Raw genomic sequence first — 13,834 nt, 5'->3', positions numbered from 1 at the left:
CCAAATCTACTAATCTATCAAAATTAAAATAAACTGTTCATTTATTATAATGACAATATCTTAGGAAAATTTCCCCCCAAAATAACTGCTAGTTTGGAAGAAATGAATCTAACAGATACAAAAGTAAGGAGATTTTTAATTAGATAACGAGCATTCATGATTCAGCTAAGAATATCTTACAATTCTATGCCAGTATTTCTGTCACAGCTATTACAGATGTTGGTATATGAAACAAATATATTTGTATATCCCTCCATTCATTTAATTGCTAAGTATTTTATCACAAATAGAATTGAAGGTGTTTATTATGAATGCTAATACTATATATCTATTGATAAAATGTCTTCAATTTACTGAGAATTTTGATTTTTTAAAAGAAAAACATAACCTATACACACATCACAAAGCAAAACTCTAAAGTTTCCTTTCATAGTGTACATTTTTAAATGTTTAAAATCCTTTGACAACTGGCCAGAACTGGGAAGAAAAATATTTTTACGGTGATGTATTGATTTAGGGCATTCTTTACCCAGCTTTTTGTTTGGTTGGTTCTTTGTTTGTTTGGTTGGTTGGTTAGCTTTTTGCCTCCGCCCCCCCCCAAAAAAATTAAACATTCAAGTCAACATGTTGAAATATGAGCATGCCTAATAAGGACCTAAAATTTTCCCATTATTATGTGATTTCTTACGTATTTTAATGGAAATATATATTTACCTGTAAAATTTGTGTTGGGGATATTTCACCGTTGGTTTCAGTTGAAAAAGACACCATATGCTATGGAAAAAAATACTGACAAAAAATAAAGGTTAAACTATCACTAAATCCATGCTAGAAAAGTTTGAATTATGACCAGTATAGAAATCTAAAACATAAGATCCTTAAGCCAATGTATCTAAAATCCACATTAAATGCTTCTGAAAATGCTGGTCCTTGGACTGTACCCTCAGGCACCTTCCCAGGTAGAGCTGGGCCCAGACAACAATGATGCAGAGAGATGCTCCGACCTGAAGTCATAGGACACTGCCCTCAAGTTGACAATGAGTTTGTTCTCACATCTTTTCCCCAAATCCTCCAACTACTCTACCAGGTACGAAAAGACTACTGACCCATTTTACAAAATCAAGGCTCACAGAAGTCAAGGGAAAAGGCTGTTCCCAGGTTCACAGTCAAGAACATAGAGAAACTAGGACTCAGTGTGGGAAGTAAAAGTCCAATTCTTTCCACTTACTGTTTTTCCAAACTTGTTTAATCATAAAATTCACCCAAGGCAGTTGTTTAAAATAGAATTTCCCAGACCTCATTCCTGGAGTTTCTGATTTAGTAGGTCTGGCCAGGTCTTGGAGTCTGTGTTTTTAATAAATACTGGGACTCCCTTAGGTAAATTTTATGATCAGACTATTTTGGAAAAATATATTCTACTATATTTCCTCTAGGACAGGATTTTCAACAGCAGGTCTACTAACATTTTGTCTAATAATCCTGTATTGTGGGGCTGTCCTGAGCCTTAGAGGCTGTTCAGCAGAATTCTAACTTTGCCCACTTTGGCACTGCTCCTGCTGACCCCCACCCCACCCCCAGTCCTACAACCAAAACTGTATCCAGATATTGTCAGATCACCCAGTTGAACAATTGACTCCAAATATACAAAGTGAATGTCTCGTCTTATTTAAAATACAAATAATAATAATAATAATACAGAAATGAGCACCAAACCATATTCCTTTAAATACAACTTTTTAAATTCTAGCTTTTAATAAAGTTTTGCAACAAGAAAAAACTTTCCCTTCAAATCTATTTAATTTTTATTAGAACTCTTATTTTCTTTGTCAAAGATCTTCCCATTATGTTTCTATTAATAGGTTAAAATAAAAGAGAATGTAAGAGGTCTTTCAGGGTTTGAAAATATTCTATTATGATGTGTATCATATATTTTTCATAAAGGATCACTTCAATCCAATTATCCAAAACTTAGTGTAAAAATATGCTACTGTTGCAGAGACAAAAACAATTTAAAATAATGAGCCCAGAGGCTATTCTGACTTCTCTAGATCCCTAGTCTTTATTAGAATGTGACATACATTTATTTTCTTTTAAAGAGAATTATAATGAAAGTAGTATTTGCTAGATAATATGCTACTCTTTATCTCATTTCTATTTAGCTCAAAAATTATTTCACTAAAAACAAAATAATTTGAAGCATCAAGATTCATGTCAATCTTAAATTTATGGCTAAGCTACACATTCCCAATGATTACCAATCTATTTTTGTTTTAGAAAGTTTCTTACTTAAATTTCCTAAATATTGTGAAAAAAACTTAAACTACATTTTGGAATACATTTGAGGACCTATAATAATTTATCTCAAAGTCAAATGTACAGTTGCTTTGTCTAGTTTTCCTCTAAGGAAAGAAAAAAAGCAATAATGCCTCCAAAGAAGGTTTACCTATATTTTTATGTTAAATGACTAAATGCATCTCAATTGAGATTCTGCAAGCAAGGCTAAAGAAATGTTTTATATGTGTCTGAACTTCTTGCATCATGGTGACTAATCATTGTTAGAATAAAAAATGTGAGTATAATTTTAAAGGGCCAGAATCACTAAATGGAACTGGATTTTATTGATAGTGACCATATTCTTCATGTAAAATTTAACTGATTCATTTAAATTTCATTGACTGTTAATGGAGATTTCACTTACCATTGGGTTTTTAAAGAATTCATATTTGGCATATTTTGTTCTAAAGTACAGCTTATTTTCTTCTTCCATTTCCCAGTTAGACAGCACTTCAATCACCAGCTCATGGTCTTTGAGTGTTCTTTCTGTGAAGAATGCTTCAGTGAATATGTTAACAGATAAACACACACACACACACACACACACACACACACACACACACAACTGTACAAACATTTAGAATAGATTTTGTATACATATCTCATATGCATAGAAAATTTCAACTCAATTCCTAAATATCCAGATTGATAAAAGTTTCTCATCAATTTTGAATTAGTAATTCAATTTTTATATCAAAGCAGTCATCTGAAAAGAAAAATTTCATATCACAATGTACATTTTGCTAATTCTCAATTTCCTTTTATTGCTATGCAAATTATGATATAAATTTAATTACAAATCTGCATTAAGATACAAGAGCTATTCTTCCTCCAACTCATAATGGTGCCAAAATTAAAATATTTGTTTTAGGGTTGAACAATTCACCTCATAAGGGATGAAGAATTTTGACAGATTCAACACACATTTAAGAGGCATAATTTGGGTAGATGAGAAAAAAATTAAAATACATACTTTAAAAAGAAAATGTTAATGAAAGTAAATACAGTTTTTTTAAGAACCTCAATTCCTTATGGTACTTTGTACTTTCAAAACTAATATTAAGGAAAATACAACTTGTATTAACAATAAAGATAATTAGGTAAGGGGGGAAAGCACTGGGTAGAAAAGACATTTGAATGATTGTAGCAATGGCAATTTAAATAGGTAAAACATAATACCAAATTCCTATTTCAATAAGAAACTGTAATGATATTCATATACTATTATTTATAATAGCCTCAAACTGGAAGTTACCCGAAAGTCTAGATACTTGCATATGAATATGACGTGAAAATAAATAAGTTGTATAAAAGCATTCCCAGAAATGTGGATTAATTTCAGAAACATTTAGTGAAAGAAGTCAGGCCCAAATAGTACATACTGCATGATTCCACTTAAATAGATTCAAAACAGAAAAAAATATGCTATGGTGCCAGAAATGCAAACAATGCCAATACAGGATAAATGAGGCATGCAGGGAACCACTGGGGTAAGGTCAGTGCTGTGTTTCTTGATCTGGGTATTGATTACCTAGCTACATGGCACTCTCTGAGAAGTCACAGAGTTATCCACGTTGGCTTGCTCACTTTTCTTGATGTGTGTCATAATTCCATAAAACATTGGGGGAAAAAAGTAACTGTAAAATTATTAATGCAAAAGAGCAAACGGAGAATAGCCAACAAAAGAATAAGAGATTCTCTTCTTTTTTAATATTTCTAGGACCTTTTTGAAAAAATATCAATGCCTCAGAAATTCAATGCTCAGTAGTGATCTGTGACTTACTGGACCTGAAACCTTGAAAGCAAGGTCATCCTTAAATAGAAGCTTATTCATCTGAAAAGAAGTTCTTGACAGAGTACTCAAAGAATTTTGATGAGTTTGAGTTAAGTGTATATCAACACTCTTGGTTCTGTTCTTAACTCTGATTGCTCCTTTTCTGTCTCATTGACTGGCTCCCTTCACTGCTTCTCTTTCCTACGACTTGACTTAGTCCTTCACTCAATACCTTCCTTTGTCCTTCCTCAAACTAATTCACCCCCTCCCCTTTTTCATCACATCTGGGAGGTTTCTTTAACTGGAATCTCTGCCTAGAAGTACCTTCAGTCAAGGTCCAGTCCTACCTTCTGACACTCTCCACCAACTCAAGCACAGTTCACCTGAAATGAAAGTCAGTATGGTGGTTCTTCAAAATAGTAAACATGGAATTACCATATGATACAGCAATTCCAGTCATGGGTGAGTAACCCAAAGAAGTCAAAGCAGAGATTTAAAGATATTCGTACAACAATGTTCACAGAAGCATAAACCATAAGAGTCAAAAGGCTAAAGCAACCCAATGTTCATCAAAGGACGAATTCATAAACACAATGGAATAGTCACTTTAAAAAAAGGGTGAAGTTCACCATGGATGAACCTCAAAGTTAATATGATAAGTGAAAAACTACAATCAGAAAAGGTCAAATACTGTAATGCTACCATTTATACAATACACCTAGAATAGCCAAAGTCACAGAGACAGAAAATAGAATGGAAGTTGCCAGAAACTGGGGGTGAGGGGGGCAAGGAGTTATTGTTGACTTGGTATAGAGTTTCATTATGGGAAGATAAAATGTTCTAAAGATAAATAGTGGTGATCATTGCATGACAACATAAATGAATTTAATGCTGATGAACTGCACATTTAAAAATAGTTAAAATGGTAAATTTTATGTGATATACATTCCATAATTTTTAAAAACAGCTTAAAGCAAAATAAATTCATCTTTCTTTTTATATCTTAGACTTTTCTCCACTATGATAAGTGTTATTTTTACCACATTCTCTCAAAGAAATGTAGAATTAAGTCACACTTTCATTTTTCTCAACCTCCTCTCCAATATCCTTTACTCCTGATATCGCCAGCTACCAGGTGTTCTTACTCCGAGTGTCACTCATAACCAACAACTCCTACACACACACACACAAACACATAAACACAAGCTTTTCCACCATCACTGCTATTGTTGGACCTTCATTTTTTTTCTTGAAAAGCCTCTTGTCTCCAAATTTCTTCCAATCCAACCTGAACACTGTTATCACATCAACTTCCTGTCTCCCAAGATAGTTGTCTGAATGTGAATTCTGCTTAAAAAAATTTGTCTACTTCTACTTGTTACGAGATAAACCAACATAGTTTGGCAGCTGTAAGTTATTCATCCATTCAATGAACAAAGATTTACTAAAGGCCTGCAATTTATCAGGAACTCCTCTCAGAGCTAAGATTTTTGTAGTGGATAAGTCAGTAAGAAATAACTGCCTTCATGAGACTTTGGGGAATAAATGGATGATAAATAAAAGGTAAATCTTAAAAGGTGGCAATAAACTCTACAGAGAAAAATGGAGCATGGAAGAACAAAAGTGATAGTGCTAACTAGAAAATGGTGAAAGGAATCCATTCCCAATAGCTCACTACAGAAGGGCTTATTGAGAAGGGAATCTTTAAACAAGACCCAAGGAGAAGAGAGCATGAGCCCAGGGGATACTTAGAGGAAGAAGACCAAAGCCACTGAGATGAGACCAAGGCTGGTATTTCTGGAGCTTGGCAAGGAGGTTAATGATGAGTAAGCACATGGGACAGTACCAGGAGGAGAGGCCAGAGAAATAATGGAGATGAGATGGGAGGCTGTATCGGGTCCTTCCTGCAGACCTTAGTAAGGAGTCAGTTTTTCCTCTGAATTACGTGAGAAATCATGCTGAACACAGGGAAAACCTGAGCTGACATATTTTAATTAGATCATACTCACTACTGAGTGAAGAAGTGACTTTAAAAGTTGTAAGGGTTGAAAAACAAAGTCTATTTCATAGGCTACTTCAATGAACCCAGAGTGAAGGTGTGGTTTAGATGAATATAACAGTCAATTTTGTAAAAAACAAACAAGTAACAACAAAAAAATAGGCAGACTCTGGATCTATTTTGAAGATGGAGCCAACAGAATTTGCTGGAAAATAAAATCAGAGTAAAAAAAGTGTACTTAAAGAAGACACCAGGTTCTGGGTATCTCTGGGTGCACTCTGAAGGGCTGTATTAACAAGATATCAAATGGGAAATTGCATCCTTAACAATCTTCCAGTCCCCAGTTGACTCTATTTCTCACACAAGCCCTGCTGGGATTTTAAAGTTTATGAAACACAGGTATGCACTAGTAAGTACTGTAAGTGCTGGAAACTGTATCTCTGATCCTTGCAACTACACTGAGAGAATGTTCAGGAAGGAATCAACATGCTGGCTTATTTGCTTTGCAGACCTGTTTCTTTGCATCCATTTCTCTCCCACCAAGGAAATAGCTATGTTATGTCTTCAACATACACTTTAAAGAACGGAAAAAATGACAAAGAGGAATTTTATTGGTTTTTGAGCTTCAAAGTAGATTTTATTGACATTTGGCAAATGCAATTGCTTAGGGAGAATCAGAGCAATGCCAATCCTCTGTTTTCTCTTACAGGGATGCACCCTCTGCTTCCTGGGAAAGAAACTAGGATAAAGGAATTGACAGGGGATGGAGTGAAAGAAAAAAAAATAGAGAGAGACAGTGCCTGTATGGTGCTGGTCCCAAGTGACTCTATATCCTGCCCCTTTCCAGCACTAGAACAATTTTTGGTTGTTGAAAGCCCAATAGATTTAAACATGTTGTGTGGCTCAAACCATAGTCTAAAGAATATATTCTCAAAGGGGTGGGGATGTAGCTCAGTGGTAGAGGGTTTACCTAGCACATGTGAAGCTTGGTAGGTTCAATGTACACCAGCACAGAACAAAACAAAACAATTCTCCTCAATAAGCCCTGCATCTAGCACAGCGAGAAGCAATTACTGAGTCAATGTTAAGTCTATTCTAAAAGCATGGTCATCTCAAGTGCCCCAGAGGGGAGGGAACACAGAGAACTAAGAAAAGGCCATGAATATAAGGGTCTTTAGGCTTCAGGCAGTAACTTTGGAAGGAGCAAGAGTTTCCAGAACAAAAAAGAATTGGATAACAATCAGACAAGTACCTCCTTTGGGACTAACATACCCAACCACAATGTCAGAAATGTGAAGGTGGGTCTCAATGTTCAACTCAGAACATTTTAGACCTGTATGCAACTCACTGATGGAATCTAAATTATTTACCCCACCAAGTCTAGAGAGTGAGCAAACAACAAAAAACTAAATTGTCTACAAGGGCAGACGAATCAGAGTGTGAAATTAGTTCCATTTTGTGAAATAAAAGTTGCATTTTGGCATGTCTCAGTCTGAGAGCTGTTTTACTGCTCTATTTGATTCTTATAACACCTTTAAGTAGATGAATAGTGGCCCTAAAGATACCACATCCTAATTCATGGAACCTGTAATTTTTACCCTGCATTGCAAAGCTTTTGCAGATGTTATTCAGGGCTTTGAATTGGGGAGAATATTCGGGATCAATCAAGTGGGCCCTAAATAGAACCAGAAGCATCCTTTTAAGGTACAGGCAGAGGAGAATAAACACAGACAAAAAAATAAAAATGCAATGGGATCACAGAAGCAGACATTCAAGAGGTGTGACCACAAGCCAAAGAATGCAAACAGCCACCAGATTGTGGATGGAGCAAGGAACAGATTACCCTTAGAACTCTCAGCAGGAAAATAACCCTCCAGATTTGTGAAACTAAACATCCCTATTGTTTATGTCACCAAGTTTGTGGTCATTAGTTATAACACTCTTAGGAAATTAATACAATAATCTAATGAGCAAGCTGTATTTCCATTTTACTGATAATAACTGAGGTTTAGAGTAGCCAATTTTCCCCAAAGTTGAACAGTAGCAATATATCTGACCCCACATGATGCTCTCTCCCCTGCACAGATTTACTGCTACCTGCCTAGAGCTTCCCAATCAAGAGACATTCTCTGCCACCTCCACTGTGTCTATTAATAACACAAGAATTCTTTCTGTATCAGCAAAAAATCAGTTTCTTGGTTTTTTGGAGTTTTCATGTTTCCATTCCCTCAATTTCTTTTATTTTAAAACAAATTCAAAAATATTTGCTAATTAATTAAAAATAAACAACCATATTTTAAATGTAAGGTAAAAGTAATGGGCAACATTTCAAATTATATCAATCTTTACCTTCCATGAAAGTAATTATAAATCCTTTCAATTTGGACTGCATTAAAAGGTAAATACAACCACACTTTCATCTCCCTCCAGTTAGAATGACAATTTTCAAGAACAAAAACAATAATAAATGCTGGCAAGGATGTGGGGAATGTACACTCAAACATTGTAAGTGGTGATGCATATTAGTATAATCACTCTGGAAAGCAGTATACAGTAACCTCAAAAGACTAGGAATGGAACCGCTACATGACCCAAATATTCTCCTCATTGGGAATTGTCCAAAAAAAACTAAAAGCAGCATACGTCTATGTTTATTCACAATAGCCAAATTCTAGATACACCCATATGTCTATGTCTATTGATAGACAAATGAATCAAGAAAATGTGGTAAATATACACAATGGGGTTTTCCTCAGCTATAAAGAAAAATAAAATCATGGGGTTTCCCAGTAAACGGACAGAAATGGAAAACAACATTCTAAGTGAAATATGCGAAACTCAGAAAATCAGTGTTGAATGTTTTCTCTCATATGTTGAAGCTATAGCAAAATAAGGGGAAATGAGGGGATTGATTGTCATAAACACATGGGGAAGATCAGTGGAGTACAAGGATAACATTGAGAGGGAGGGAGGAGGAATGGGAAAGTGGAGAAGGATGGAATGAATTTAATAAAATCAGATTATATCCACATATGACTATACCGCAGGGAATTTCACTTTTATGAAAATACCAATCAAAAATAAATAAATAAATGAGCAAAATGAAGATCAGTGTAATAGAAGAAAGAGCAAAAAGGGAGTGAAGGGGGGAGTGTAAGGAAAGGGAACAGGGATTGAAATCAAATTTCATGCACCATGCAACTTGTCAAAATGTCTCCAACTACCATGTAGAATTATAATCCTCTAGTTAACAAAAAAGATAAAAATGTAAATACAAAAAGGATTCAAAAATAAAGCAATAACAGATGTGTGAAGAGCTATAACAGATGTGTAACTAAAATACTACTACTACTGCTACTACTACTACTACTACTACTACTAATACTAATACTAATACTACTACTAATAATAAAATGCCCATGGACACCAAAACGTGAAATCTAATAACCAGGGTTATTTTTATTGTTGTTGTTGTTGTTGTTGTTGCTGTTGACCACATGGCAATAAAAGTCAGAATTCCAGCCTAGAAAGGAAAAATAAGGCATAAAATCTTTCAGAAAACTTCATTGAATGTTTAATGCCATTACTGGCATCAGGAAAATATTCTCATAATATTAAAAAGAAAAAAATGTCTTCAAAAATGTCGTAAACTAGAATACATGTAAACAAAGTAAAAGGTGTACTTTCCATTCCTTCAAAGAAAAGTTATGGTACCATCCCACTGAAAATTCAGATAACAGATAGAGGAAGCAAATTAAAATACAGAGAGTTGAATGCAATTGGGATTTTTGCCTCATACATCAGCCTGGTATTAAAAATAACAATTTTCCTGCTACAGAATCTGGCTTTTAAAGTCACATTACATTAAATATTCTTTTTAAATGTATACATTATTATCTCAATTTGGATGCATTGTCACATATTGTCCCCCAAGCAATCTCATGACATTAAGTATTAAGGCTATAATAACCCAATAAACCCAGGTAGCATAATTAGTAAATCACATTTTACATTAAAAATTGTATTTGTTACTTAACAAAGACAGCTATCTAAATACAGGCCTTTATAGGCAGAAAGTTCCATAGGAATGTACAAGATGATGAGGTGGATTACTTTACCAGAAAAGGAAAACACTTAAAGGGAAAGTGAAAGTTTCTGGTGACCAGCTTTATCTTGCCCAGTCATGGCTATAAAACATCATTACCAAGAACTAAGGAAAGTGCTGGACCAGCCAGTTTCTTATCAGTAAGCTTTCTCTTGACCATCCTTTAGCATCATCCTAAATGCAAACAAATTTTAACCTATTAAGTAATCCTACTAAGAAACTTACAATGTATTTTTCTAAATACCAAAAAGAACCAAATTAATCCTACAACCAGAGGCTCTTTGCTGCAAAGTTCAAAACCAAGATGAACTCAAACATGGAGTTATTAGCATTTGAGAAAAGACCCAGGTAAGTTTCACACAAATTCAACATAATGGTTTTAAATACTTTATTTTTTGAAAACTTCATAAAGTTCACTTAAAATACCATATCAAAACGTTATTAAAACTTTAAAGACACATTTTAATCATTTAAATCCTAACTTCATATTTCCTACCCCCAACTACCTGATCAATAATTAATTAATTATATTTTTAAACATTTTTCTGAAATCATTTTCCAGACATTGTAAAGTGAATTATAATTATCAAATATTACATATATGTAAACAGAAAAATAGGAAGAAAGTCTTCTTAAATTACTTGAAAATAGCAACTATAGAGGCAGAAAAGGAAAGAAAAGCTTCAAAGAGTTTAAACAGCTTCTTTAAAACAAAAACAAAAGCTTCATACTGTTTTTAAATTTTAGTTTTGTTTCAAATATATCAGGGAGGTCTCATGGCAATAGAAAAAAACCTGTACCAAATAATGATAACTATTTGTAATTCTGTTTAATTTTCAGGAACTTTACTTCTAAAAAAGAAAAGAAGAAGAAGAAGAAGAAAAAAAGTTTTTTCTGAAACTGTTGATTTAACTTCAAAGTCTTTTAAAAATCCTCAATCCTCCAAGAATGGAAAGTTCTCACCTGTGACCTTCTGCCTGGATTTCTTTGCTGAATCTACTGAAAGTACAGCGTGGGGCTCAAATAGAAATCTGAGTCCCTACTCTTCTCATCACTTGATAAGAGAAGAAACAAAAGTGGTTTTTACCTCTAATTCTCCCAGAAAACAACTCTTTTGTATACCTTTGTTACAGGAAACTCCAGGAGACAAATGGTCCTTGTACTTCTCTGCACTGGGTAGAAACTACATACATTTTTGTCAATCTTATTTTCAGATAAAAATGAACAGCCTCTGACCAAGCAAAACAGAAACTGAAGAAGCAAAGAATAAAACAGGGCTCAATTTCTAAAATGTTCCTTAATCTAAGAATACTACTTAATACCACCAGGATCTCCCAGAAAATTGCCACTGCCAGATTCATCTCCTCAAGTGTGATAATAGGAAAATTGTGACACTTTGGCTTGATGATTATAAAAGCCCTGTAGTTGGTTCTCCAGTGAATTGAAATACACCACTTATATTCATAGAAAGCCTATTCTCCACAAAATGTTTGCATATATGTTATCTGAAGATGACTGGGTAAATACCAGAAGCTCTATAAACAGCTTCCATATATTCCAAGCTATCCAGTGCATCCTTAAAGGATTCAGAGTAAATTTCCAGCTGGGCATGCCATGTGGTTTCTTTGGCCTCCTTTCTAAGCCTCTTCCATTTCTGTATTTTTGCAATACATTCTTTAAATAATAACAATAATTACTATTATTATTATTATTATTATTATTATTATTATTGGTACCAGGGATTGAACTCAGGGGCACTGAACCACAGAGTCACATCCCCAGCCCTATTTTGTATTTTATTTAGGGACATGGTCTCACTGAGTTGCTTTGCTGAGACTAGCTTTGAATTTGTGATTCTCTTTCTTAGCCTCCTGAGCCTCTGGGATTACAGGTGTGTGCCACTGTGCCTGACTCTTTAAATTATTTGATATAAATATTTTACAGTTTAGTACAACTTAGTTCAAAACACACTTATTTGTCTTTGCCCATGAATTTCAAAGATGTATGTAAGTGCAGAGTCCTTGTTCCCATGGAATTACTATCTAATTTTAATAATATGGTTATTATTAAGATAGTTGTAGGAAATGGTATAGAATGTGGCCCACTTTGGGGCTTCAGGAAGATAACTTAGCTAAGTCTTTTTAAATTTCTTTATTTTAAAATCGTCTCTGTTTCTTATTTTTCTTATTTTCTTATTACTAAAAAAAATACATTTTTATTAGAGAAAAGAAAAGTGGTAGTCACAATTCATGTTTAAATATATCAATCCAGAATAACCACTTCTTGTCTTTTTCTTTGGTTCTATAAGAGGGTATGTGTGTACATTTTTCATAAAATTTAGGAAATATTATATATTTTGTATGCTATTTTTATTTAATCATCATTACAAATTGTATATTTTCCCACATCAGTGTTTAAATAATAACTCCAAAAACATAACCAAAAGCTATATGATCAAAAATGTTGTAGCTCATGAATATACAATAATTTATAACATTCTTCTATTATACCATTAAGCTTAACTTTCCTGGTTAATTGATATTGTAAATAATTTGCTTTGGATAGCCTAATATCTAATTCCTATCCAAAGTGCTTGTTTCCCACTCCTGCAGAAAGCATGTACTTGTGGGAGCAATACCTCCCAGGACACAAAATATTGCCAATACTCCTAATGCCTCCCATACCTCTCTCTGGTTTTCAGGATTTGTAATTTCCCAAGGGATGTATGAGAACAAGTGGTTCCAGGAAATGTGCTGATCATCTCAAGACATAGCTTCAGAGCACCTGTAGTGTGCATCTAGGGGGAGACACAACTGTGAAGGAGGTAGATGTGTCTCCCTACTTGCTCTCAGATGGAAAAGGTGACTATGATAGGTTGAGTGCAAGAGGCTCCCAACTAATTTTTATTTTGAACCTCCTCAGACTGTGTTACTATGTAAGCTGTCACTCACCCTGAACAGCTGAAGGTTTCAATTTTACTTTGTTTTCATAGGTATTTTAAAGAAAGGGCTAGCTGAAATTACTAAGCTGTGAAAAATGCATAGCAGTAAGTCAGATAAACATGGGCAGAAAAGGGATTCCTGGGAATCACAACAGCAGGAGCAAGGACACTGAGAAGAAACTCAGTGCATCAGAAATTCTTAGGCAGTTCTTGAACTGCAAATGGTGAGGCTAGATGTGACATGGACTGCAGTTACAAGGGGCAGGCAGGTCACAAGGTACTATAAGACCCACAGAGGAACTTGGCCCCATATGGCATGAGAATCAGGTCTGCATTCAGAGAGATAACCTTGGTACAACTAGAAGCATGAGAACCAGGAACAGAATCCCGAGGAGAGAACTGGTGGGATCTGAACTCAAGCAGCAGAAGCTATGAGAACATGTAGAAGGAAAATTGGCTGAATCAGGTGGTGCATGCAGGCAGAGCACTTAAAGTTCTTGTTGCTTAAGAATTTTTTTCATTTCCAGCCTTACATGTGCTACCAGGACACTATGGTCTTTTAAAAGCTGCAAGATCAGGGCACATAGTTCACTATACAGGAGCCATATGCCACATGTACCAAAGGCTTCAGGACTTTTTTTTGCTGGTGATAAAGGTGATCACAAATCTGAGAGTTCATAA

General features: G+C 34.6%; 1 pseudogene; it reads right to left on the bottom strand.

The window, feature by feature from the left end:
- LOC143389525 (growth factor receptor-bound protein 14-like) overlaps positions 1-13,834 on the bottom strand; it is a 65,695-nt pseudogene that overhangs the window by 21,927 nt on the left and 29,934 nt on the right.

This window comes from Callospermophilus lateralis, unplaced genomic scaffold, assembly GCF_048772815.1.
Source record: "Callospermophilus lateralis isolate mCalLat2 unplaced genomic scaffold, mCalLat2.hap1 Scaffold_63, whole genome shotgun sequence".
NCBI lineage: Eukaryota > Metazoa > Chordata > Mammalia > Rodentia > Sciuridae > Callospermophilus > Callospermophilus lateralis.
Note: the sequence above shows the minus strand (reverse complement) of the source record. Positions and strands in the feature narration are given on the sequence as shown.